We start from the raw sequence: 6,297 nt of genomic DNA on the forward strand, positions 1-6,297 counted from the left end.
ATGATAGGACTACAGATAGAAGAAATGGTTGGATAAACTTGGAAGACAGAGTATTTGAGTTTTGAAGTGGCCTTGCATCTCATAATTGAGTTTCTGAAGATGAAAAAGAATGGTACAGAAGAAATGTTTGAAGACTTGATATTGACTGAGAACTTATCCACAATCAGTGAAAATTAACACAGAAAATCCACAAAATCACAAGAGAGATTTTGAAAATGATTAAAATTGATAAACACCTAACAAGATTAATATACTGGCTTGGATAGTATTTCCCATAAGTCATGTCCATCTAGAAATTTAGAATGTGACCTTATTTGAAAATAGGGTATTTGGAGATATAGTTAATTATGAGATCATATGAGAATTGTGTTAAATCCAGTGATGTGGTGTCCTTATAAGAAGACCATAGATACAGAAACAGAAAGCCAAGTGAAGACAAAGGCAGAGATTGGATTAATGCATCCTCAAGCCAAAGATTGCCTGCAACTAGAAACTAGTGAGAAATACGGAATAATTCTCTTCTACAGCCTTTAAAAGGAGCCTTGATTTTCCACTTCTGTCCTCCAGAAATGTGAGAGAATACATCTCTATAGTTTCAAGCCACTCTGTTTATGGTAATGTGTTATGACAGCCTAGGAAACAAACAAAAAAATCCAATCAAGTGAAAAAGAGAAAATTCAAATTACTAATATCAAGAATGAAAAGGAAGACATCACTACATAGCTTGTTGGACATTAAAGATAATAAGAGCATGTTTACCAAGAAATTCAACCACTCAGATGAAATGGGAAAATTGCCTTTTAACACATAGTTTGTCAAAAATTATGCAAGAAAAAGAAAATCTAAAAATATTTCTATATTTACTAAAGTATTGAATTTGTAATTACATATCTTTCCAATAAGAAAACTTTGAAGACCTGATTAATTCACTGGTGAATTTTACTAAATATTTAGGTTAAAAATGACACAATTCTACACAAACTCATTCAAGAAATAAGGAGGAGTTTTCAACTTGTGTTATGAAACCAGCATAACCCCAGTAACAAAACTTGACAAATATGAGAAAAGAAAAAGACTAATATCCCTCATGAATACAGATGTAAAAATATTTAAAATAGTAGGAAACAGAACTTAAGGATGAAAAAAAAATGATATAGCATGATCAAATTGGGTTTACCCCAGCAATATAATTCAGCAAACTAACATAAAGGGGAAATGACAGATAACAAAATAATTTGACAAAATTCAAGACTGAATATGAAAAAAAAATTCTAGCAAGCCAAAAATAGAAGACAATTTTTACCATTTGATAAGGACATCTATGAAAGTGTAGCAGCTAATATCATGCTTAATAGTTTAATATTAAATCCTTTTCCCCTAGAAAGGAGAAAAAACGAGTGGGAAATATCAGAAAAGGAGACAGAACATGAAAGACTCCTAACTGGGAAACGAACTAGGGGTGGTGGAAGGGGAGGAGGGGGGTGGGGGTGACTGGATGGCGGGCACTGAGGTGGGCACTTGATGAGATGAGCACTGGGTGTTATTCTATATGTTGGCAAATTGAACACCAATACAAAATAAATTTATAAAAATAAAAACACAAAATAAATCCTTTTCCCCTAGAATTGGAGGCAAAAATATCTGCTCCTGCCCCTTCTATACCACATCTCGTTAGAAGCTGTACCCAAAACAATAGGCAAGAAAAAGAAATAAAAGACTAAGAAAAAAGGAAAATAATTGTATATTTACAAAAATTATATGAAATTTCCCAAACTAATTTTGAATGAATAAGTGAATTTAGAAAGGTTACAGGTTAGAAGTTCGATAATGATAATAAACTGTTAATTCCATATTAACAGTGAACACTTGAAAACAAATTATATGATCTATAGCATAAAATAGTCATACTTAGGAACAAATCTAATGACACTGTATGAGACTTTATACTAAAAGATACAAAAGTTTCTGTGAATAATTTAAAAATGCTTAAATAGATGGAAACGTATATCACATCCCTATGTTGGAAGACTCAATATTGTTAAGATGCCAATCTCTGCCTGATGTATGGACTCAGTGTAACTCCTAACAAAACCCCAGCAGGATATTTTGAATTGACAAGCTGATTGTAAAATTTGGAAATTTACAACATCTAGAATAGCAAAACCAATCTTCTAAAAATTGGAGGACTTACATTACACTATCCAACTTCAAGATGTATTCTAATTAAAGGAAACAAGGCAACGTAGTGTTGACATATGGATAGACAAATACACCTTGGAACATAATAAAGTCCTAATATAGACCACACGTTACATAGTCCATTGATTTTCAACCAGAGTCAAGAAAATTCAATGAGAATCATTGAATCATCATCAACAACTGATGCTTTTACAAACCAGACCACCCAAATGGAAAACAGTGACCTCAACCTTTACCCAGTCCTAAACAGACGTTTTGAAGTGTTTCATAGACTTACAGGAAAACCCAAACCATAAAGCTTCTAGATGAAAATGTATGAGGACACATTTGTGACATTGAGGAAGGCAAAATTTTTCTAGAAACATAAAATGATACAAGGGACTTTTTCAAAATTTAAGGTTTTTGTTCATCAAAAGATACCCCTAAGAATCTAAATAGGCAAACCACAGATTGTGTGAATATATTCACAGTATGTATATTTTACAAAGGACTTGTTTGCAGAATATATAAAGAACATGAACAAATAAAAAAATTAACCATCCTGTTTTTGTCAAATGTGCAAAGGATTTGAACATATACTTCACAGAAAAAGATATATGAATGGACAAACTGTACATGAAAAGATGCACACCATGGAGTAATAGAAATAAGTGCCAGAATCAGATGTCATGCCCACTAGTATGGAGATATATACATATATATAGGTATATATAGATACATAGAGAGGTATATACACACACATATATATGAAATATATGGAATATATGGAAATATATGGAAATCTCCATATATATGTATTACCAATTAGATATCTATGTATGTATACATATATGTAATATATACATACATATGTGTGTATATATATATACATAAATATAACCAATTATACCAAACATTGATAAGAGTATGAGGCATAACCTATTGTGTTGCTGGTAAAGCAATTTCGAGAGCAGCTTGGTAATTTCTTCCAAAGTTAAATATATACCTATTCAGAGGCCCTACAAAATCCATTCAGGAATTTACCTAAGAAAAATAGAAACATGTTCACAATAAGACTGTAACAAGAATCTTCCCAGCAACCTTTTTTTTTTTTTTTTTAAATAATAGTCCAGGTGTAGCAATAACCCTAATGCCCATCAATAAGAAAATGGATAGACAACTTGAGTTGTATTTATGTAATGGTTTACCGCTTGGCAGTAAAAAGAAAAAGCTACAGGTAATTACAACAATATGGATGAATCACAAAGTCATTGTATTAAGCAAAAGAAGCCACACAGATATAAAAATATAATTATCATTTCACTTATTTGAAGCACAATAGGAAAAAATTATGGTAATAGAAGTCAAAGTGGTTGCTTTGTGGGAAAAATTGGAAAGGGGCAGGAGGGATAGTATGGGTCAAATTGTATCTCCTCAAAATTTACATTTTAAAGTCTTAATTCCCGGTACATCAGAATATGACTGTATTTGGAGATACTGTCTTTAAGTACGTAATTAAGTTAAAATAGGGTCATTAGGTCGACCCTAATCTGATTTAGTGGTTGTCCTTAGAAGAAGAGGAAATTAGAATATAGACATATGTGATGGGAAGGTTGTATGAAAGTATAGGGTAACAATGGCTATCTACAAACCAAAGAGGGAAGCCTGAAAGAAACTAACCTTTGCCAGCACTTTGATCCAGACTTTTGGTATCCAAGATTGTGAAAAATTTGTTTGAGCCACCTAGTCTTTGGTACTTTGTTATGGTGACTCTAGTAAATGAATGCAAAGATTTTACTGGAATGATGCAAACATTCTCCATCTTGTAATAAATGTGAGTAACAGGTATATGCAATAGTCAACTCACACTGAATGCTTAAGATTTAAACTTCTTTATTTATTTCAATTAAGTAAAAATTTAAAAAGAAAATAGAAAAACTGATCCTGTGAGGAATGATCAATTAACATTTTAGCTAAACTCATTCTTAAAAGTATGAAAATGTACAAAAAGCAGCTAGCTATCAAGGAGATAATTGAAGAAGCAAAAATTTGATAAACCACATTGTATAAATGTATAGCAATAAATTTGATATTTTCAACAAAATGTCAGTTCTGCTCAGAAAATTTCATTTATCTGGGACACCTGAGTGGCTCAGCAGTTGAGCGTCTGCTTTCGACTCCGGGCATGATCATGGGGTCCTGGGATCAAGTCCCACATTGGGCTCCCTGCAGGGAGCCTGCTTCTCCCTCTGCCTGTGTCTTTGCCTCTTTTTCTGTGTCTCTCATGAATAAATAAATAAAATCTTAAAAAAAGAAATTGTAGTTTATCAAAAGTGATATAATTTGCAATAGAAAACTTAAACTAGGGGCAGCCTGGGTGGCTCAGCGGTTTAGTGCCTGCCTTCGTTTGGCCCAAGGAGTGATCCTGGAGTCTCAGGATCTCCTGCAGGGAGCCTGCTTCTCCCTCTGCCTGTGTCTCTGCCTCTCTCTCTTTCTGTGTCTCTCATGAATAAATAAATAAAATCTTTCAAAAAAAAAAGCAAAACAAAATTCTATGTGATGTATAATAGAAAACTTCTATATTTGTTTGCTAGGGCTGCCATAACAAAATCACAGATTAGGTGGCTTAAACAACAGAAATTTATTTATTTATTTATTTATTTATTTATTTATTTATTTATTTATTTATTTATTTTTACAGTTCTAGAGGCTAGAAGTCCATTTTCAAAATGTCAGTAGATTTGGTTTCCTCTGAGGCATCTGCTTGGCTTCCAGATGATTGCCTTCTTCCTGTGTTATTTACACATGTCCTCATATATGCACATGTGTTTCTTTGTCCAAATTTTCTTTTCTTATAAGGACACCAATCAGATTAGATTAGGGGCCACCCTAATGGCTTCATTTTAATTCAATTACCTGTTTAAAGCTCTGTCTCCCAAAATAGTCTTATTCTGAGGTACTAGGAATTAAGACTTCATCATATGAATTTTGAGAACTCACAATCCAACCCATAACAGTCCGCACTCTGGACCACCAAAATTCATGTACTTATATACAAAATACATCACAATAGCCTAAACGTCTTGACTCATTTCATATTCAACTCTAAATCCCAAATCTCCTCTAAATATCATCTTAGTCAAATGTGGGCAAGACTTGGAAGTATGAAGCAAAATTCTCCAGTTGTGAAACTGAAGCCAGATAAGTTATCTGCTTCCAAAATACAATGATGGAAGAGGCATAGGATAGACCTTTCCATTTCAAAAGAGAGAAACCATAATGAAGAGAGGAGTCATGGTCTCATATGAATTCAAAACCTAAAAAAAAAAAAAAAAAGAATTCAAAACCTAGCAGGGAACATTTCACTAGATTTTAAGACTGGAGAATAACCCTCTTTAGCTCAGTGTTCTGTCTTCCAGTTCCAATGGGGAGTAATCCCACCTTCTTAGCCTGATAGGGTGGTAGTGTGTTGCCTCTGAGGCCCTGGGTGGCAATCTGAAACCAGAAAGTGGTTCTGTCCTCTGGAATCAGAGGAAACAAAGCCTTGGCCCCTGGACCTGTGCCTTATGATCCCATAATAGCAGTGGCAGTCTTCTTGATCTCCGAATACCTTTAGGGTCATTCTTCCTTTTTCTTGAAGTATAAAATATGTTCACAGATGGATAGTCCTGGGGTCTAATTCTGTAGTACCCCTAAAGTCTAATAGCCTGCCTTTATATTTTCCTATCTCTGTCTCCTTCAAGCTTGCAATGTTCTGCTGGTATAACCCCATCTCTCTATTCCTAGCTTCTGCTGAGACAGCTGGTTGGATCCATGAGTAACATCCTGTCTTAGTCCATTCAGGCTGCTGCAACAATACTATAAATATGGTGGTTTATAAGCATACATTATTTTTTGCAGTTCTGGAGACTTAAGATATCCCAAATCAAAATGCCACCAGTTTTGGTGTCTGGGGAGGGCACTCTTTCTGGTTAATGGTTGATTGTTTTACTGTATCACCACATGGAAGAAGGAGAAAGGGAGCTATCTTGGGTCTCATTTTTAGAAGGGCACCAATCCCATTATAAAGGCTCCATCCTAATGGAGCCTTTCAAAGGCCCTACCTCTAAATACCATCAT

This window comes from Vulpes vulpes, chromosome 3 (assembly GCF_048418805.1).
Source record: "Vulpes vulpes isolate BD-2025 chromosome 3, VulVul3, whole genome shotgun sequence".
Taxonomy (NCBI): domain Eukaryota; kingdom Metazoa; phylum Chordata; class Mammalia; order Carnivora; family Canidae; genus Vulpes; species Vulpes vulpes.